The sequence below is a fragment of the Lampris incognitus genome, chromosome 2, assembly GCF_029633865.1.
Source record: "Lampris incognitus isolate fLamInc1 chromosome 2, fLamInc1.hap2, whole genome shotgun sequence".
NCBI lineage: Eukaryota > Metazoa > Chordata > Actinopteri > Lampriformes > Lampridae > Lampris > Lampris incognitus.
The window spans coordinates 46,651,652-46,673,666 of record NC_079212.1 but is presented as its reverse complement, the minus strand read 5'-3'; the positions used below and the strand labels follow the sequence as shown (position 1 = coordinate 46,673,666).

Below are 22,015 nucleotides of genomic sequence, written 5' to 3'. Positions count from 1 at the left end.
GGAGGGAGAGTGAGTGAGATAGAGAGAGTGAGGGAGAGTGAGTGAGCGAGAGAGAGAGAGAGAGAGAGAGAGAGAGAGAGAGAGAGAGAGAGAGAGAGAGAGAGAGAGAGAGAGAGAGAGAGAGAGAGAGAGAGAGAGAGAGAGAGCGAGAGAGCGAGAGACAGAGTGTGTGTGAGAGGGAGGGAGAGGGAGGGAGGGAGAGTGAGTGAGATAGAGAGAGTGAAAAAGAGTGAGCGAGAGAGAGTGAGAGACAGAGAGGGTGAGAGACAGAGAGCGTGTGAGAGAGGGAGGGAGAGGGAGAGAGGGAGGGAGGGAGGGAGAGTGAGTGAGATAGAGAGAGTGAAAAAGAGTGAGCGAGAGAGAGGGAGAGACAGAGAGCGTGTGAGAGAGGGAGGGAGTGAGAGAGAGAGTGAAAAGAGTGAGAGACAGAGAGTGAGAGACAGAGAGCGTGTGAGAGAGCGAGAGAGAGAGTGAGAGACAGAGAGCGTGTGAGAGAGGGAGGGAGAGGGAGTGAGAGAGAGAGAGGGAGGGAGAGAGAGTGAGAGAGAGGGTGAGAGACAGAGAGCGTGTGAGAGGGGGAGGGAGAGTGAGGGAGAGACAGAGAGAGTGAGAGAAAGGGCGGGAGAGGCAGAGAGAGGGGAGAGAGGGAGGGAGGGAGAGTGAGAGAGAGTGAGAGGGTGAGAGACAGAGAGCGTGTGAGAGAGAGGGAGAGTGAGGGAGGAACAGAGAGAGTGATAGAGAGTGAGTGAGAGAGCGGGTGAGAGCGAGACACAGACAGAGAGAGAGAGAGAGAGAGAGAGAGAGAGAGAGAGAGAGAGAGAGAGAGAGAGAGAGAGAGAGAGAGAGAGAGAGAGAGAGAGAGAGAGAGAGAGAGAGGAGAGAGGAAGTGAGCGGTTGAGAAGAATAAGTAAAAGAGCGAGTGGACGTGACTAAGATGGAGATAGAGACAAATGAGGAGGGCTTGTGAGAAAGGGAATCACTACACGATCAATCTCCCCGGTGACGTGGATTTGGGGAACAACGGGCTGGCCTATTTGCATAAATCCTAAAGCTGCGCTGCGGCGGCAGGGCAGTACAGCGCGCTGTGCTGTAGTCGGGCTGGGGCCCAGTTGGAGTCAACGTAATGACGGTATATGGTTTATATCCTTTCCCGGCTCGGAGCTGATATGAACCAGCACCACCCTTACCGTGTGTGTGTGTGTGTGTGTGTGTGTGTGTGTATTTGTGCGCGTGCGTGTGCGCGTGCGCGTATGTGTGTGTAATGTCTCAGATAAATATGTAGTATACGTGCCTATGTGTGAGTGGCTCGTGCGCACGTGATGGTGTTTGTATAGGTGAGAGGGGGCACAGAAGGCAGGTCAGTTCTGTGTACAGCTCAAGTACACGGAGATCATGTGCAGCAGTGACTGTAATTCCAAACAACCGTAAACCAGCAGTTCTCACCCCTGACTCAAGGGGCGGGCTTTAACAGTTTGCATTTTCTGTCAAAACAACAGTCCGAGGATACAAGAATCACTTCCTGCATCAGAGTGGAAATAATGGTAATAATTAATGAGTTTATATTGGTGGCAGTTGTGGAAATGCCCTTACTGTGCATTCCTGCACAATTAATAGTACAAGTACCAATGAAGCTAGCTGGGCAGCCACCAGGTAAACATGAGGGTTGTTATGATGGCGGCCTCCACACTATAAAATATACTGTAGCGAATTCGGGGGGCAGCCGGGACGCGAACCCAGGTCTCCCGCACCACGGCCGACTACGTTAACCAGTCGACTAAAGGATTCTCGGTTCCCCCCCCCCCTCCCCGTCCTCCCTCCCCTGAATTCGCTACATTGGTGTCAGAAGTGGGATGGTGAGACCATGGGGCCATCGGAAGCGCGTGCGCCCAGAGGCGCGAGGGAGCTGGTATGCTGAAGCGCGGGGAGACGCGATTCCCGAAGGAGTGGGGGGGGGGGGGGGTAGTGTGACGACCACGGACGACTAGACTCGCTAGCCCTTGGCTAACGGGTCGGGCCATTTAGTCGACTGGTAAACGTAGTCGGTTCGCGTCCCGGCTGCGGCGGATTCCCGACTGCGCCCCCCCCCCCGCGAATTCGCTACAATGTCAATATGTTTGAATGTCTTTATTGTTCTTTACTGTATGTGTTAGTGTTCCTCCTTTCACTAAATTAAGATCTAGAACTGAAGTGTCTCGTGGGAATGTAGCCTTGCCCAAAACGGGTCACACAAAAAAGACAAGATAGGCGGGAAGCCTCCTGGTCAGGCAATTCCTTCTTCTTGGGATTAATTTTTGGCTCTAGGCTTACTCCTGGGAATAAAAAAGTTGTATTATTCCTTTGAGTGGAATAAAAGATAAAAACAAGGCTCACAGAAAAAGCAGAGAACATGCACCAGCCATGCAGCCATGCAACCATGCAACAGGAAGTTGTCTGGCACACGAGCACAAATCACTGTCCATCGGCCTGTCGTCCGTTGAACGTATATATTTCTGCGGTTGCTCGCAAAGTTTAGGACAGTGATGATACACAAACTGTGACTCATGTTACTTTTTTGTTTTTTTGCCCCCCCCCCTCCCTTTTTCTCCCCAATTGCGCTTGGCCAATCACCCCACTCTTCCGAGCCGTCCCGGTCTCTGCTCCACCCCCTCTGCCGATCCGGGGGGGAGGGGGGCTGCAGACTACCACATGCCTCCTCCCATACATGTGGAGTCGCCAGCCGCTTCTTTTCACCTGACAGTGAGGAGTTTCGCCAGGGGGACGTAGCGCGTGGGAGGATCACGCTATTCCCCTCCAGCCCCCCCCCCCCCAAACAGGCGCCCCGACCGACCAGAGGAGGCTTCCCAGCCGCAGACACGGCCAATTGTGTCTGTAGGGACGCCCGACCAAGCCGGAGGCACTGGGATTCCAACCGGCGATCCCCGTGTTGGTAGGCCACAGAGTAGACCGCTACGCTACCTGGACGCCCCGTGACTCATTTTACTTTTGACTGAGTTACTACAAGTTGCTTGGCGCACTACTAAGTCAGTCCCAGGTGTTTAAGGGTCTGTGGTGGTGGCGGCCTCGTAAAATGTAAATGTACCTGTATGGGAAGCGGACCTGGCAAGACCTGCATCAACTCAGAAATGGCTGAGATTCCAACAGCTCAGTCTTACCGTCCCATTTCACCATTTATCTTTCAGAGGTCTTATTATATTTTTACTACACTTCAGTTTATATTGCCGAGCAACTAAAATATATATGAATAGGGCGGTTGTGAAATCCTGGTCTGCTGTGAAATAACTGTGGGTGACTCTTTCACGTCTCTGTGAATTATCACCTTCCTCATAGGAAGCAGGCTGCTGCCGCCGGAGCCGCCGGAGCCGCCGGAGCCGCTGGAGCCGGAGCCGGGCCAGCAAAGCAGCCCAGTTACACATTAATATGAGCTCAACGCTGCTACTGACAAGCACACCGACACACATGCTAGAACACTTATCCACACACATGCACCCACACGCACACATGCATGCATGCACAAAGCTGAACACTGACACGGCCATCCGGGCATTTCACACCAGCACGTGCACGCACACGTCGCTTTAACGTCCCCAGTAACGCGTCGGTACAATGCCAAACAACTGACCCAAGCTAGCCAGACCTCGCCATGCGGTGCCCAGAGCAGACCAGACCACAGCAGAGCAGGGCAGGGCAGACCACAGCAGAGCAGGGCAGGGCAGGGCAGGGCAGGGCAGGAATAGACCCCACATGGGCCCGCAGTGCACATGTGTGGAGCTAAATATCTTAACTTCACGGAGACCAAGCAAAGCGGTACACATGTTGCTCGCACCTCCCGTATTACTTGTTATAAACACGACTCGCGTGCTGTGGGGCGCGTGGATGCATCCTTTATTCCCGTTTCATATCGTTTTCCGAGCCGTGCTCGCGGTCGCGCTCTTTCGTCTTCCCTGCTGCAAGACTCGCTCGCAACTTACATAACATTTGCTGCAAAACGCTGCGAAAAGGTGGACTTTGCAGTCCCCTATGCGGCGTGGCATTGGACGCGACCCCTGCGTGGTCGACGCATTAAAGTGTAACAAATGCCCCGGGTGGAAGGAAATTTGCCCCAAGGGCCGAACCAACAGCTTGGTTTATTCATTACCGAACACATTGGAGCAGTCCGGATCCGGCGAGCTTTCCCTTTTCTGTTTGTAAATGATTGGTTACGCGTGTCATATTGTTGGTGGTTCACCCGGGGCCAGGATCAGGGGCCACACACACACACACACACAAAAAAACAAAAAACAAAAAAAAGGAACGAAGGGAAAATGAAAATAAGGGGAATGGGAAAACTTCACGAGAAGATCTCCTTGTCAAAGAAAGGGGGGGGGGATTTGGGAATGTGTTGAAAGTGAAAGCCCAGCCATGTGACTGTGGATCTTGTTCCGACAGGTTCTCCCGATCAGACGAGCTGTCCCGGCACAGGCGCTCCCACTCCGGGGTGAAACCGTACCAGTGCATCGTCTGCGAGAAGAAGTTCGCCCGCAGCGATCACCTGTCGAAACACCTCAAAGTCCACCGCTTTCCACGAAGCAGCAGGACAGGACGCTCTGCAAACTGACCCCGCCGACCCCGTCGTCACAGCCCGCTGCTAAGCAGAGGGGGAGGGGGGCGTGCGTGTGTGGGTGCGTGGGTGCGCGTGTGTGAGCGAGAGAGAGAGAGAGAGAGAGAGAGAGAGAGAGAGAGAGAGAGAGAGAGAGAGAGAGACGGAATGAAAGTCCTTGCACCTTTTACGGGATCTGCGCTGGACTTGTTTAGTTGTGCATGTGTTTATGTTCAAATGTGCGCGCGTGCGTGCGTGACGTATACGTTCGTGGTACTGTGATAACTTATTGGGTGCCGAGGAAAGGACTCAAAAAGACTTTTATATAAGCCGGAACTGAGCAGAAAACTGTTACTTGACACGACACCCCTCGCAAGGTGTAGTAAGCTTCTTGTATATTACAACTATTTTATAGACTTGTTTTGTCTTATTCAAGAGTCTAAGCTAAAACCCCGCTGGGAGTGCCGAGGAGGAGTCACGTATCGGAAGTATTGTTTTTACACTCTAGGGTGTTGTCGATGTACTTGCCTATATAAGCCAAACGCCTTGTGTCTGTAAAAAAAAAGTTGCAGCATTTCGAGGGACTGGAACTGTTTTACAGCGATTTCTTCTTTTCTGTTTTAACGTGAATTCCTTGCCGAGGAGGTTGTTGCTGCGACAGGAGCGGAAGCTGCGCTTTAGGGGGGTGAACTGTGTTGGTCGCGTGGTGACGCCAGGGGAAGGGAGCGTGCGAAACAATGGGCGCATGACTGGGTTCGGTACCGGCGCAGTGCACGATGCATTTAACATTCCTCTAGCTTGACAGGGTCTCTCCGACGTCACGGGAGTCTAGTGAGAGTGCACACTGTAGTACCCAAAAAAAAACCAACACACACAAAAACAAGCAAAAAACAAAACAAAAAGCAACTTTCTAAACTGGGTTCACCGTGCATTGCTGTGGTGTGGAGGTGGAGGTGGTGGAGGTGGTTATGTAAGCGGGCAGGCACATGGGGAGCCTGCACGGCTCCTCGGGTTACCGGCTTCGGCCCCGCGACTCCACCAGCGAAGATGTTGAAACAGTTTCCTGCCTCTGGTATCACCACACTTTGTTCCAACCGTGTTCAGCGCTTTGTTCCGGCGCTGTTACGCACGCCTCCGCTGTTACGCACGAAGGCGTGCGTAACAGCGGAGGCGTGCGTAACAGCGAAGGCGTGCGTAACAGCGGGGGCGTGCGTAAAAGCGAGCCATGGAATTGCCATTCGTTTCTGGGACTGACAACAGTGTAACCTGCGGAGAAAAACACGCACAAGTCGTTTTTGAATAGAGTTTTTACTGTATGTCCAACGAGCTGGCCTTTTTTTAATCAGTATTGAATCATTTGGAAATTACTCTTATAACTGTTTTTTTAATAATTGTATTGTGTCCAACTTGAGTCGATATTCTGCGATGTCAGACAATTCAGGGTTTATATTGATACTGCAAGTGATTAGATTTAATATAGTACTATAACCAAAAGAAAATGAAAGGCAGCCATAGCTATTCAGAGAGCCTCCCACCTGTCTGCTATCATCAGAGCATGGACGCACACACATGGTGGACGAAGGTTCAGCCAAGAATAATGTAATGACGTCACCGCGGAGCGAACGGTTGCGGGGGTCGAGCCAGCGATCCCGGGCCTGGCACCCTACAACGCTAACGTTTACTCTGTGGTGTTTTTTGGACTCGTTGTGACGCCAGCTCTGTTGAACCGAACGAGTTTTTATATCACTGTCGACAAAGTAGTGACGTGTTAAGTATTGAATGGTGTGTAGGGCTCAAACGCGTACCAGCAGGATTTGGTAGTAGAACCGGTGTGTTTTGCTGTACTCTGTTGCGATTACCCTGATTTTTTTGTTTGCATATCGAGTCCTTTCATTTCTGCACAGCTCTGCCGGTGGATTAAATTTCAGTACAGATGAAAATTGCACTGAACACACTGTACGCCCCGAGTGCACACACTGTGCAGCCTACAGCGCCATGCTAAACGTCTTTATTCAAGCTTTAGAAAAACAAAAAAAGCCTAATATAAAAAAATAAAAAAAACTTGCCAGAATCCAGTTCTGGATCGCCTTATTTTTCTATTGTACGGGAACAGCGAGTGTTTCGCTTCAGCTCTGTGCCACAAAAGAGGTGTAGTTCTGATGGTGTGCCGAGTTCCGTCTCAGCTGAGGCGAAGCGCAGAGGAGGGACGCACAATGGGCTGCGCAGAGGAGGGACGCACAATGAGCTGCGCAGAGGAGGGACGCACAATGAGCTGCGCAGCCGCACCACAGACGGCTCCCGCAATGTCAAGACGGGTGGAGGCAGGGGTTTCAAGGCGATGCATTTCAGGGAGGTTGAGGAGGAGGAGGGGGGGGGGATAACCTCTTCCGTAATTGGAAATAGCCTACACGACCCCCAACCCCCCCTCCCCCACCCCACCATATGATGCCCAACAGGTGTCAGAGATACAAATCTAACATGGAGAACCAGCGGGGCCACTGTTGAAGTTGAAGAATGTGACGTTAACATGCGTAAAGGATAATATGCTGGTCTCATGGCATGCCCCTTGAAGTGACCTCAACCCCCCTAGCGGACAGCCCCGGACCTGCAGCCGCCGGGGCATTCAGCGGTGAGCTGTGCTGAGCAAGGGAACGGTAATCTTTGCTGGGGGGGGGGGGTGAAAATACTTTTCCTTTTTTCTAGTAAGTTTGACGTCATGAAGACCTGCATTGAAGTGACAGTGTATTATCTTTATACATGTTTTACAGTGCATTCCTTCCAATCGGAGACCTTTTATGAACGAGTGATATATATATGCAAACTCACGAATGTATGTAAATACTGTACATGCACCTGAAGGCGAGCAGAACTTGTCGTCTTGTGATTTCTGTGACGGTGATAAATTTCTACAAATGTGTAAAGAAATTGTACATAACACAATAATTCGATATATGTTGTGAGGAGCGTGGTGACTTTTGTTAGGGGTGTGTACAGCACAGGCCTCGTGTTTCATGGTGCATTCATGCTCGTCAGCCTTGGGACAGACTGACGCGTGAACAATGGCAGAATGTAAAATACACTTGACATGATGATGATGATGATGATGATGATGACCCGTGGCCACGCGCCAGCGAGGCCTGCCAGAGGTCGGCTTTTCATGTGCCTCGTGAACACCAAACGGAGGAAGATTTGCTAAAACTGTTATATTTTTGTTTTCTTTGTTCTAAATAAACTACATTTACAAATTAAAATCTTAAAAGAAAAGCAGGCCGAGGGGTTGTTTTGCTTTCGTCACGGAGCCGAGAGTCATCCCAAGTTCCTCTTCCTGAACACTCCTGCTCATGTTTCTCTTCCTCTTGGAAACGTCAGGGCGTTATTAGCAGTATAAGGGACTCCATTGAGAGTCAGAATTCACTTAAAAGGTGTAATCCAGGGCGTCCGGGTAGTGTAGCGGTCTATCCCGGTGCTTACCAACACGGGGATCGCCGGTTCGAATCCCCGTGTTACCTCCGGCTTGGTCGGGCGTCCCTACAGACACAATTGGCGGTGTTCGCGGGTGGGAAGCCGGATGTGGGTATGTGTCCTGGTCGCTGCACTAGCGCCTCCTCTGGTCGGTTGTGGGCGCCTGTTCAGGGGGGAGGAGCCTGATCCTCCTAGGCACTACGTCCCCCTGGTGAAACTCCTCACTGTCAGATGAAAAGAAACGGCTGGTGACTCCACATGTATGGGAGGAGGCATGTGGTAGTCTGCAGCCCTCCCCGGATCGGCAGAGGGGGTGGAGCAGCGACTGGGTAATTGGCCAGATACAACTGGGGAGAAAGGAGGGGGGGGGGTCCACAAACAAAAAAATTGCGATGCAGTTGCACATTCTTATACCCACATAAGATATGCTGTCCTTCGTTTGACACACAGATTGGTTGCAAGCTATTACATGAAAAGCTCTGTTGCCATTTGCAAAGGGTTAATGTTCAGACTCTTCCTGGCCTCTTGCAGACTGAGGTAAGGACTATGAGCTCTGCCAAGTGGATCATCTCCCATAGTTTCTAGTTCCAGTTGTCCTAAATGAAGGCAAATGTATCTTCACTATTGATGTGACAGCTGTATATTAAGGAGAAACCTCTCCATGTGTTAGCTATATACTTCAGAGAGCGCATAACCTTCAACATGCATCCCAAATCCCGAAGGTGCTACACGCCTGCCAGCGAGCATGTTATGTTATCCTGTCAATCTGACGTATTGACTGCACGTCATAACAATACAAATCTCCCTTTTTTCCCCATATTATCGCCAGAATTTTCATCAAATGGCTCCGCTGTGATATATGGACAAAAACCGTCAAGGTGGCGTCCGGGTAGCGTAGCGGTCTGTTCCGTTGCCTACCAACATGGGGCTCGCCGGTTCGAATCCCCGTGTTACCTCCGGCTTGGTCGGGCGTCCCTACAGATACAGTTGGCCGTGTCTGCGGGTGGGAAGCCGGATGTGGGTATGTGTCCTGGTCGCTGCACTAGCGCCTCCTCTGGTCGGTCGGGGTGCCTGTTCATGGGGGAGGGTGAACTGGGGGGGAATAGCGTGATCCTCCCACGAGCTGTGTCCCACCTGGTGAAACTCCTCACTGTCAGGTGAAAAGAAGCGGCTGGCGACTCCACATGTATGGGAGGAGACATGTGGTGGTTTGCGGCCCTCCCCAGATCGGCAGAGGGGGTATGGCTCAGAAGAGTGGGGGTAATTGGAAGGATGCAACTGGGGGGGGTGTCAAGTTGATCAGAACAAGAACGTTTTGAATTCACTTCTGCATGCAGTTTATATCCATCGACGAGGATTACACTAGTTTCGACCCGACCCTCTGATTCAGCAGAAGCAGCATCCATTTAAAGGTTTGCTGCCTCAATGTCTCCAGAAGTATGTCCCCCAGCTTTGGCCTTCAACACGGTGGTCTTCACCTCGGGTCTCGGCAGATCCTCCCTGGTGTCCCAGAAGAGCTGAGGGCTTCGTTTGGCTCTTCCAGCACCGTCAAGCGGCCCAGCTATTCAGCAACGCATTCTCATTTCGAGGGCCTGTTCTTGCTGAAATAACTGGTTCAAACAGATTGTTTTCATACTCACTTAATTACCACATGCTGCTCTCGACAGATAATCGAGGGGAAGAGAGGAAAATCTGTTTCTTCCCTGCTGTAGCTGCACGAGAAAAATGTGTTGCACCAGAGACATAAATTTAGAAAACGTGAGGAATGCCGGTGCAAGATTTATACCATGTGGTAAACCCATGTCGAAAATTACACTCCTCATTCTTCGCAATCCCTTTCTCTCCTCTTTCTCTCTGATTGTATTCTCATCTCGCACCCTATCTTCATGGCCCTCCCCTCCCTCCCTCCCTAGCAGCTTTACAGCATGTGTTTTAGACTCTTCCTCGCTTTGAGCGTGCTTGCTGAGTCATTGCATATAAACAGAGAAGTAGCAGCTTGCAGCCAAAGTGTGGACTTGTAGTCTGTCCTTGGGGGCGGCTGTAATGAATGTAGATCACGTTGATTTATGAGCCAGCATGCTTTCAGAGGCATTCTTGGATGCAGCAGGAGGATTTAATTCAACCCATCTGGGTCCAGCCTACTCTTTGGCCCTGATGTCTGCTCTCCTTGGGCCTAGTCTTCACGGACCCTCGGTAGAAAGGCAACGGTTCCACCGCCTTTTCAGAGCTGCAGGCCACTTTACGATTTACACTTGTAAAATATACTTGTAAAGCAGGATTAATTTTCACCTTCATCCGTCCCACCATCCTCTCATTAGGCTTAATCGAACGGCGGAAGAATTAACTTTTCTCTATTTAGTTCCCATCTAGTTTGTTGTTGGAACCTTTAGAAGCCCAGCTATAACCTCAGATCACCGAGACGGGGCCTTTTCCATTATTGACCCGGTGCTAAATGAGGCTGGGCATTTGCTTTGTTAGTCCGTAACTCAAATTATGTCACTGAAATGCATCAGCGTAATGGAAAGCACCTTGTAATGACATGAATAAAGATTGTAAAGTGTTATATATGTAACCAGGTTAAAATTAATATTTCTATTTTATTTTGTTTGAGTATGAAATATAACCAAATCCTGTCTGTGTGCTGTTATTTGTGTTTACTACATTTTATTTTATGTCATTATTTACTTTTATGTATGTTTTATAACGACCGTCATATACATGTACTGTCGCTTTAAGAGAGAGGTCTTGTGGGTACACGGAAGAGGGAACGCGGGAGAGGCCATTTTTTGTTTTGTGGGAGGAGTCTCAAGCAGCGATCGAGCCGAGCCACGCGCGTTTCTTACCGTAGGACAGTTTTGCTGGTTGAGGAGAACGTAACCTTGAGTATCCCTGTAAGAAGATACTGCAAGCTGTGGGATAAAATACTTGTTTATCCTTTCTTACATCGGAGTCCCGTGGACGGTTTCTCCTTCTAACGCACACGAGTGAAGTCCGGGCAGTGGTTGAACTTCGACCCCCACGTCCGTAAGAAACACCGCTCCCGCTGGAGGACTGGACGTTTGTCGAAGGGTTTGAAACCAAAATAAATGGCAAGATGGGCCAAATAGAGTCCTGTGTGTCCCCCCTCCTTCCTTGATCATGATGATGATGATGATGATGATGAGAGACTGAGGGCCCCCCACAACACCTGGGGCCCCACCGAAAATAGAACACAACGCAGATCTAATGATGAGAGTGACGGGCGTGCAGCAGGCTGACCAGCATAGAACACCATAGGACTGCCCCCGTTACATTGGTGCCGTGACCCTCCTGGATCCTGAGAGTGACATCAGTTGCTCGCCGCGGGAGGCTGCTGTCGTCATCAAGCCCCAGACGTCCTCAGGTATTTCTATAGACTGTACGCTCATGTTACAGTGGACTGGAGTTGAGCTGTGTGGACACTGGACAGTCATAGCTGTGGTTACCATGGACTGGGCTTGTGAACAGGACATTTGTATATACTGAAGGAAGAAAAACACACGAAAAAAAAAGGAAAAAATGTTAATGTTAATGTGATTGAAGGACTCGTGTGAATAATCTATTGATGTAAACTACTGGATATGTGCATATGTGATTAATCTATTGGTGAATTTGTTGATTGTGTGTGATTGTTTCAATCTCTTAGTGATTTCTAGATTCAATTATTTAAATGAATTGAGCTTTTCACTTTTTTATTTTATTTTTTATTTTATCTGAGTGTTAGAGGTAGGAACATGGCAGAGGGTGGTTCGTACGTAGGTGGGGGTAACATTGCTGATCAGGATCTTTTGGATCGCCAGTGTGCTATGGAGAGGGGGTACCAGTTAGATGTGGGTGGGGGTTTACGGCTAGGTGTAGGTAGGAGTTTCGGGCAGCTCTTAGAGGGCGGGGAACCAGACACCAGAGCACCAGGACCTAGAGACCTGACCACATTTGGCACTCCTCAGTTCACCTCCACACGCTACATAGAACGGGCCAGGCCAGGTATCAGCGAAGGGGCTGTGCTAGGTAACAGCGAGCAGCCAGTGGGTGAGTTAGCAATACTCATTACTCAGTTAGCAGAGAAGATAGGAGAGTCAATCACTGCTAAGCTACAGGAAAAACAAATGCTTAGAAACACACACACAGACAGTGCTAGGTCTGCCGAACAGTGTTCGGAGACAGTGCCTAGTGTTAGAGTAATAATGCAGACAGACGCTAGGGAGCCTCCTATTTTCAGGGGCGATAGCTCTGATAAGTTTACAGTTCATGAGTGGGAGAGCCTTATGACTTTGTATTTGAGGAAGCGAGCCATTCCAGTTAGTGAGCAGTCACATGAGATTCTAGCTAAGCTTATGGGGAAAGCAGGGGACGTGGTGAGGATAAAGCTGCGCAACACATCTGTCGACCACATAGCGAACCCCCACATTATTTTTGATGTACTGAAGCAACACTTTAGTGACCTCACATACTCGAGCATGCCCCTGGCGGACTTTTACAGTACGCTGCCCAAGCCAGGTGAGGACGCTATGGAGTATTGGATTAGGCTTAATAAAACAGTGGAGGTGGCTGACGAATGCTTGAAGTGGCAGGGCCGTAGTATTGAAGAGCCAAGCCATGAGGTAAGCATGATGTTTATCAAACACTGTCCAGATCAGTCTCTTGCCAATGTTTTTAAGTTCAAGTCCGCAGGGAAATGGTCTGCTAGCGAGATCCAGGAGAGGCTTGATGAGCACATGCTGGAGAGGAAGTCCCGTGTTGCTGCAGGTGGACAACGTGAAGCAGGCGCGGTAGAGCGTAGGTTCCATTCACAGGTTCATGTCCCTGTAGTCGACATGGCTCCCGACTTGAACACGACCGTGCCGGTGGTGCCATCTCCCGTCCTGGCTCATGCGTCATCTCCTATACCATTTTGTGCAAGGTCTCCTACACTGTCTCCCGCACCGTCTCCCGTACCTGTCTCTGGCGGTGATGACTATATGAGGAGTTTGGTGAGCTTGCTAGACCGTTTGGTCACAATGCAGACTCAGGTTCCAGTTAGCGCTGCAGTCTGGACACCGACGCTGACTCAACCGCCAGCTAACGCCACAGGGCGGGTGCCGGACGCACCACAGAGGTTGTGCAGGGTTTGTAAGTCTCCGGATCACTCCACATTTTCCCACTGCAGCCGGGAGAACCGATGTATAAACTGTTTGTCTCCTGGTCATTGGAAGAGGGACTGTCCTCACCCTCAGCCGCCCAACCAGCTCCGTTCTCAGCCTGGTGGAAGAGCTGGTCGTCAGTCTCGTCCGTTAAACTACTAAACCCACACCTAGAGAGGGATGGTGTGGGTAATGTAGATGTATCCCTCACTGATGTCTCCGACCTGGCTCACTTGTATGAAGACAAGTGTGCCAAAGCACCTCAGGGTTCGCGTATGGTCATTCAGGCGACACAGAGGATTCAGGCTTTCAGTGACTTGTTCTATGCTCCTGTTCTTGTCAACCAGAGTGTGCAGCTTAATGGCATGTTGGATACTGGCTCTATGTCATGCAGTATCAGTGAAAATGCAGTAGAGAAGCTCCGCTCTGGGGGTGTTTTACCTGAGAAGCAGCAGCCTGAAGAGAACATTGTCTTGATTGGCTGCGGTGGTCTGGAGACTAGGCCTGATGGTTTTTATGACCTCAACATGCAGCTTTATGGTGTTTCCTTTGTCATACCCACTCTGGTCGTGCCCGGTCAGCATGATGATCTGATAGTCGGCACAAACGTCATTAAACATGTGGCCCATGTACTCAAGAGTGGTACTGAGTACTGGGACATCGCGTCCAGACAGGAACATCCGTCTAGTCCTGACGTTGAACAGTTCTTGTCCATGTTCACGAATGTAGAGCGCTGGAGGGGTGGTGCAGGTCCTGAGAAGATAGGTACTGTTAAGCTCACCCAGGCCGTGACACTCTTACCGAGGCACGAGCACTTAGTCTGGGGCAGACTTCCTGCTAAGGTGCCTATGTCAGCTGGAAGCACTGTTGTTGTGGAGCCGACAGACTCCAAGGCCATGCCACGCAGTGTCCTCGTAGGTCGACTTGTCACACCGCTCTGGGGTGATAGGTGGGTACCCATGACTGTTGTCAATCCATCTGACAAAGCCATCACACTGAAAAGGAACTGCAAGTTGGCTGATGTGTTTCCATGCTTGGCGATTGAGGACTTTAATGTTTTCCAGGGACTGCAATCAGTTGCAGGGAGGCATGAGTCCAACGCCACAGATAGTGCCTGTCCCCCTGTCCAGCCGGCTAGGAGTTTGTCAGAGCTCGGACTCAGTGACATTGACCTCAGCTCCTGTCAGGTTAGTGAGGCATGCAAGTCCCAGCTCACTCAGCTGCTCACCGAGTACCATGACATCTTCTCCAGGGACTCTCTGGACTGTGGCGAGGTCACAGGATACACACATCGCATCCATCTGGTGGATGAGCGCCCCTTTCGCTTGCCCTACAGGAGGGTTCCCCCAGCCCACTATCAGAAGTTGAGACAGGTTCTCACTGATATGGAGGAGAAAGGGATTATCCGGAAGTCCTCGAGCGCATACGCTTCACCGCTGGTTATGGTATGGAAGAAGGATGGCGGGCTCCGGATCTGCACTGATTTCAGATGGCTGAATGCTCGGACCTTGAAAGACGCTCATCCCTTGCCAAACCAGTCGGACTGTCTTGCCGCGCTGGGTGGTAACTGCCTCTTTAGTACGATGGACTTCACCTCTGGCTTCTTCAACATCCCAATGCATGAAGATGACAAGAAGTACACTGCTTTCACGACTCCCCTTGGGTTGCATGAATACAATCGTATGCCACAGGGCCTTTGTAATAGCCCTGCAGCCTTCATGAGAATGATGATTGGGATCTTTGGGGATCTGAACTTCACGAAGCTTTTGTGCTATCTTGATGATCTTCTTGTCTTCGCACCGTCAGAGGTTGAGGCTCTGTCGAGGCTCCGCACTGTGTTTCAGAGGTTGAGGGAGAACAACTTGAAACTGGCTCCGAAAAAGTGTCATCTGCTGCAGAAGCGGGTGCGGTTTTTGGGCCACGTGGTTGATGGCGGAGGTGTGTCTGTCGATCCCTCCAAAGTAGAGGTCATCTCCAACATGACAGTGCAGGATCTCATGGAAGGTGATGGGTGCACGCCTTCTGTTCATAGGATCAAATCTTTCCTTGGTATGGTATTTTACTATCAGCATTTCCTCCCGAACTGCTCCTCCGTGGCTAAGCCCCTGTTCGCCCTTACAGCTGGACAAAAGAGGAGGGGGAGGTCGGCTAAGGATTAGAAGCCCCATGGCAGCTTCCGTAAGCTTACCTCCGCAGACTGGACGGTGGAATGTGGGGAAGCATTTGATCTGTTGAAGACGATGTTACTGGAGTGTGTGGTGCTTGCCCATCCAGACTTTGAGGTGCCTTTCATTTTGTCGGTCGATGCATCTTTGGACGGACTCGGCGCGGTGCTGTCTCAAGTGCCCGAGGAGAGTCCAAGGCCAGACCTGTTGGTTTTGCAAGCAAGTCCCTCAGTGCCTCACAGCGGAAGTATCCAGCTCATAGACTGGAGTTCATGGCGCTGAAGTGGAGTGTTTGTGAAAAGTTCAGCCACTGGCTGAAGGGTCAAAGCTTCACCGTTTGGACAGATAATAATCCGCTGACTTATCTCCTAACGAAGCCGAAGCTTGACGCGTGTGAGATCTGCTGGGTGTCTAAGTTGGCGTCTTACACTTTCGATCTCAAACACCTGCCAGGGAAGAAAAACGTGGTGGCGGATGCCTTGAGTTGCGACCCTTTTTCCAAGCCCGTCAGTCAGAGGCTACTTAGGGAGCCCTACCCGGCCCTTGTTCAGGAAGCCGACGGGGTTGAGGGGGACTCTGTGCAGGATGTTTTCAGACTCAGTTGCCAGTCCCAAACAGTGAGTAGTGCGCGATCTGGGTTTGCTTATGATGCAGCTGAGGTCAGGGCTTTTTGTCATGCCAAATGTGACTGGCCTGATGCATCAGTATTCACAGCACTCAATTTGGTCCAGCACATTCAGCATCTGTCGGGTGGTCAGGATACACTGCCAACGTTATCCACCGAGGAGCTCAGGTTGAGTCAGGAGCAGGACCCCTGCATCTCCAAGGTGTTGCCCTTTGTCGCTGTTCGGAAGCGGCCATCGAGACGTGAGAGGCATGGTGCTGAACAGAAGGTCCTCAGGCTGTTGAAACAGTGGGAGAAGTTGGAAGTCAATGATGGTGTCTTGTAAAGGGTGACAAAGGACCCAGTGTCCAAGCAGAGGAGGTCTCAGTATGTTTTACCTCTGAGTCTGAAAGACAAGGCACTGTCTGGCATCCACGATCACGCTGGTCATCAGGGCCAGGACCGTACTCTCTCTCTTGCAAGGCAGCGTTTTTATTGGCCTGACATGGAGAGGGATATCAGAGCATATGTCAGATGCTGTCGGAGATGTGTGTTTGGGAAGACCCCAGAGCCAGCTGCTTGCGCGCCCCTGGAGAGCATTAAAACTTCCGCACCGATGCAGCTTGTGTGTATGGATTTCTGGTCCGCTGAGGACCGTAAGCAGCGGTCAGTCGATGTCTTAGTGGTTACTGACCACTTCACTAAGCTTGCTCACGCGTTCCCCTGCACCAATCAGACAGCGAAGCAGGTCGCCAAGAAACTCTGGGATCATGTATTCTGTGTTTACGGGTTTCCGGAGAGAATACATTCTGACCAGGGCACAAACTTTGAGAGCAACCTGATTGCAGAGCTTCTCAAGTTGGCGGGTGTAGCGAAGTCCCACACGACGGCCTACCATCCTATGGGTAATGGCGGGACAGAGCGTTTTAATCGCACGATGGGGAATATGCTCCGTTCCCTTCCGCTTCAGCAGAAGCAACAGTGGCCTCAGCAGATCCATTCTCTCACGCTCGCGTACAATGCCACTGTTCACGAGACCACGGGTTATGCACCTTTCTTCCTGATGTATGGGCGTGTCCCAAGACTGCCGGTGGATGTTATGTTCAGGCAGGTTTTGCATGATCCTCACGTTGTTGACTATGACTCTTATGCTCAGTCTCTGCTTTCCTGTCTAAGGAGTGCAATGGAGATCGCTCAGAAGCACTCCACGGCTGAGCAGCAGCATCAGGCGCGACAGTACAACAGACACACCAAGGGCACTGTCCTGTCTGTCGGGGATCGTGTTTTGGTTGCGAACCAGAGTGAGCGAGGGAAGAGAAAGTTGGCTGACAAATGGGAGAACGGAGTGTACACGGTTGTCGGTGTCAACCCCAATATCCACGTCTACAAGATTCAGGATGCAGAGGGGCACACCAGAGTAGTGCACAGGAACCGTTTGTTGGAGGTCAACTTCTTGCCCTTTCCTGAGTTAGATCAGGGTGAGGAGTCCAGTACAACCAGTCAGTTGCTTGACTGCGCAGAGTCCGATGAGGAGGACAGTGCAGATGGCCTGACGGTTTCAGGGGATGCAGTGGGGCTAGCAGTCTCATCACTTGGAGACTCGCCTAGACCTGAGTGGGCAGAAGCGGAAGAGTTCATTCCGTCTAGTCTGGTAGTCAGTCCTGTGGGGGCCACTGCTCAGACTCCACCCAACACACACGCACCACACAACACATATGCACCACACATAGAGGCATCACACTCACTCGATGTTGGTGTTATGTCTCACACTGATTCGCACACAGAAGCACCACACTCACTCGATACAGATGTTGCAGCTCGCACTGTCTCACGCACACAAGTAGAGAGCGATGGTCGGGTTAGGACACGCACAGGGAGGGTGGTGAGGTCAGTGAACAGGTTAATAGAATCTATGGCTCAGATGCCATTTCTACGGAGTGTGAGGGTTTGAACTTTGATGGAGGTTGGAGTCATTCAAACTAGTTTAATGTGAGTTATTAGGTGTCTATCAGACAGGGTTGTTTTGGGCCAAGTGCATGGTGTGGCGTATCAGGCGTCACATTGATCTAGGGGAATACTGAGACTTGATCAACCTCATTATTTTCTGAACCTCGTAACCGAGGTAGCTCCTAAGTTGACTGGAGGACTAGGTCCTTCTTTTCACTTGTGCCAGTAGTCAGTGATGGGCTTTTCCTTTCCTCTTTCTCTTTTTATCCTGCTGTCAGGATGTTGGTGAATTTCAGGAGGGGTGAATGTAACCAGGTTAAAATTAATATTTTTATTTTATTTTGTTTGAGTATGAAATATCACCAAATCCTGTCTGTGTGCTGTTATTTGTGTTTACTACATTTTATTTTATGTCATTATTTACTTTTATGTATGTTTTATAACGACCGTCATATACATGTACTGTCGCTTTAAGAGAGAGGTCTTGTGGGTACACGGAAGAGGGAACACGGGAGAGGCCATTTTTTGTTTTGTGGGAGGAGTCTCAAGCAGCGATCGAGCCGAGCCACGCGCGTTTCTTACCGTAGGACAGTTTTGCTGGTTGAGGAGAACGTAACCTTGAGTATCCCTGTAAGAAGATACTGCAAGCTGTGGGATAAAATACTTGTTTATCCTTTCTTACATCGGAGTCCCGTGGACGGTTTCTCCTTCTAACGCACACGAGTGAAGTTCGGGCAGTGGTTGAACTTCGACCCCCACGTCCGTAAGAAACACCGCTCCCGCTGGAGGACTGGACGTTTGTCGAAGGGTTTGAAACCAAAATAAATGGCAAGGTGGGCCAAATAGAGTCCTGTGTGTCCCCCCTCCTTCCTTGATCATGATGATGATGATGAGAGACTGAGGGCCCCCCACAACACCTGGGGCCCCACCGAAAATAGAACACAACGCAGAGCTAATGATGAGAGTGACGGGCGTGCAGCAGGCTGACCAGCATAGAACACCATAGGACTGCCCCCGTTACATATAGTAGGGTTATAAATGGCTTCTTTAACCCCCTCACAATTTTTTCTACTTGAGATTAATCAAAATTTTACTGGGTGAAAAGCGGATTGGCAGAAGATATGTATCGGACCTCATGATGGAAAATCAACCTGAATTCACTGACATTCCAATGATATATTAAGATATCTAAAAAACACGAGTAATCTGATAACAGGCGCTTTTATGCATTGGCAATGAATCTACACCTTTCCAAGCAGCGTGTTTCTGCAGCTTCCATGATTTAACACTAGAACGACCCAGGCGGTCATTTTGACGGTTCTGGATTTTCAAAGTTTAAGAAGTTTGTGAAAAAAAAGATACCGGCCCGCCGCTCCCTGAATGCTCCTAAAATTGCATTTATTGGCATTAAATGCGTTTTAGATCGGATGAGATCTGCCTAAAACGACCATAAGTGGTCAAAAACACTGCTCGTAATTCGCGCGTCAAGGTGCGCGTCATGTGACTATTTATGACGCGTGTTGGTGGCCTCATTTCCCTCGTGAAGTTCGTTGCTCTGTCCTAGAAACACACCAGCGTCCTCCAGTGCAGAGAAATAGTCTAAACTTGATTTATCCAACAAGTCTGGTTGCAGACGCCCCGTGACTACCACCGAGGCAGTGTTTACCGGGTTGGACAGCGGCCATTTTAAATTGTTTAAAAACAGTGCAGCCGAGCATATTTCCGCCTGCTGCGGGATTGGATCCAGTGTGCACTGCATCTCAAGGCGACGTCGCAAACCGCTCGTCTAAACGGGGGCAACCCCCTGGATCGATTCCCGCAGCGGGCGGAAATATGCTCGGTTACACTGGTGGCAGCGGTGGGATCCGGAAGTGTCCAGAAGCGTTCAGCTCCTCCTAAATCTCTTCGGAGCGCGAGGGCGCGCTTCCGGGAGAGGGTGTCTACCTTAACCTATGAGAAGACGTACCAGCGGATGCCAGAGTGGCAGCTTCTGATAGTCGAGCGACTAGCGACGTCGCCCCGCGGTGCAGTATATAGTCGGATCGAATCCAGCAGCGGGCGGAAATATGCTTGGTTACAATAGTGGTGGAGTTGTTAAAATGTTAATTTTGGTGTCAGCCGTTTCTTAACAGACATACTAACATATGCAGTGCATTAGTATCTCAACTGGGTATTCAACTTGACAGAATATAGAGTTTAAATAACGGCTGTCATTTTGACCGCCCATGGTCCTCCGGTCGTGTGTGTGTGTGTGTGTGTGTGTGTGTGTGTGTGTGTGTGTGTGTGTGTGTGTGTGTGTGTGTGTGTTTGTGTGTGCGTGCGTGCGTGCGTGATAGTGCATGTGCCTGTACACACGTTTGTGTGTGTAGCCAACAAGAAAGAAAAGAAAGCAAATTGGAAGGAACAAATATTCCAGTCTTGCTCTTATCAGTCACATTATTATTCCATTCACTGGCTACCAAAAGATAAAAATGAATCACTAAGAATCGAACAATCTTGACAAACTCATACATCAGTGGTACGCGATACAACACCTGAGATAGATAACAGATAAAATGCTGGATAAACATTGACATGCAACAAAATGAATTGCTGCAAATGAGTAGAAAGAGTTTGAATAATGTTGCTTTTGTGGTGACCCACATCTATATAACTAGAGACATTCACCTAAGAGGACAGTGTACCTTTAAGGGAAGAGGCGAGGGGTCAGATAATGCACTTCCGCTTCCGGTACACAGTTCAGTGTCGTTGTCGAACGTATGACATGCAAAGTTGGAGCTAGTAAACTACCTCGACTACGTCTACTCTCACGTCTCCTGTCTCGTTGTTTTCTAACTCCACATTGGTGACCCCGACGTGATCGAACTACAAATACGAGTACGTTTTCATTAGGCACGACAGCCATCGGTCCCCGCTGCAGCCCCCATACGACGGGCCCTTCCGCGTCCTGGAGGCGGGGGATAAGAACTTTGTGGTGGACATGGGGGGCAGGCCGGAGCGGGTCGCTATAGACCGTCTCAAGCCCGCTCACTTGGACATTGGGGAGCCAAAGCAATTGGCCCTACCCCCGCGGCGGGGATGCCCTCCTAGGTCGGCCCCGGCACCTGCCTCTGTTCCTGCTTCGGCCCCGCCTATGGCCCGGGTTTCGGCCCCATCTGTTTCCCCTCCTGTGAAGCGCAGCCGTTATGGCCGCAGGGTCCGCCCCCCGACTCGTCACTTGTTTTCCCCGTGACTTTGCACTATGTCATTGACTGTTCTGTTGTAGAGTCTATTGTTATGTTCATGACTTGCGCTTTTGCTGTTTTGCATTGTTTTGTGAAGGTGAATTCGGGGGGGGGGCTGTGTGGTGACCCACATCTATATAACTAGAGACATTCACCTAAGAGGACAGTGTACCTTTAAGGGAAGAGGCGAGGGGTCAGATAATGCACTTCCGCTTCCGGTACACAGTTCAGTGTCGTTGTCGAACGTATGACATGCAAAGTTGGGGCTAGTAAACTACCTCGACTACGTCTACTCTCACGTCTCCTGTCTCGTTGTTTTCTAACTCCACACTTTATTACAAAATGTGATTTCATGCGGACAAAACCGAGTGCCTAAGAAGTTCCGGTCTTGGATCTGTAAAGTGAACTAGCCCCAATAAACTGCTCAGTGTTTCACTATATTTGTGTTCGCACTTTTGTGCATTTGAGTATGTCTCCAGATTGTGTACTGAACAAGAGCAGTGTGCCCTGCTCAACGCCTCCTTCATATCAGCTATCAAATGTGCACTATACAGGCGCCATGGCTTAGTTGGTTAAAGCGCCTGTCTAGTAAACAGGAGATCCTGGGTTCGAATCCCAGTGGTGCCTTTTCAGTTCGAGGGCGTGGTAGGTAGCTTCGCCTGTGAATCCTTTCTAAGTAAATGCTGGACTGCACTCCTGGAACAGTAAAGTGCATCTCAGAAAGCTCCTAGTGTTACGTCTTGCTTCACGTGCACCCCTGTAGGTGAAGCAGTGCAGGTGGTCCGTATGGAATTAGAAAACGACCCCACCTTTAGCAATAGCCCCACCCTTAACGCTGACCAAGTGTGTCTGCTCCCGAAGCTGTGTCCTTCAGTCCACCTACTTCACATACAGGGGGC

General features: G+C 50.3%; 1 non-coding gene across 1 annotated transcript; it reads left to right on the top strand.

The window, feature by feature from the left end:
• Nucleotides 1-21,669: 21,669 nt before the first annotated feature.
• trnat-agu (transfer RNA threonine (anticodon AGU)) lies at nt 21,670-21,743 on the top strand. Its single transcript has one exon. It is a non-coding gene; the product is annotated as a tRNA-Thr (tRNA).
• Nucleotides 21,744-22,015: the final 272 nt, after the last annotated feature.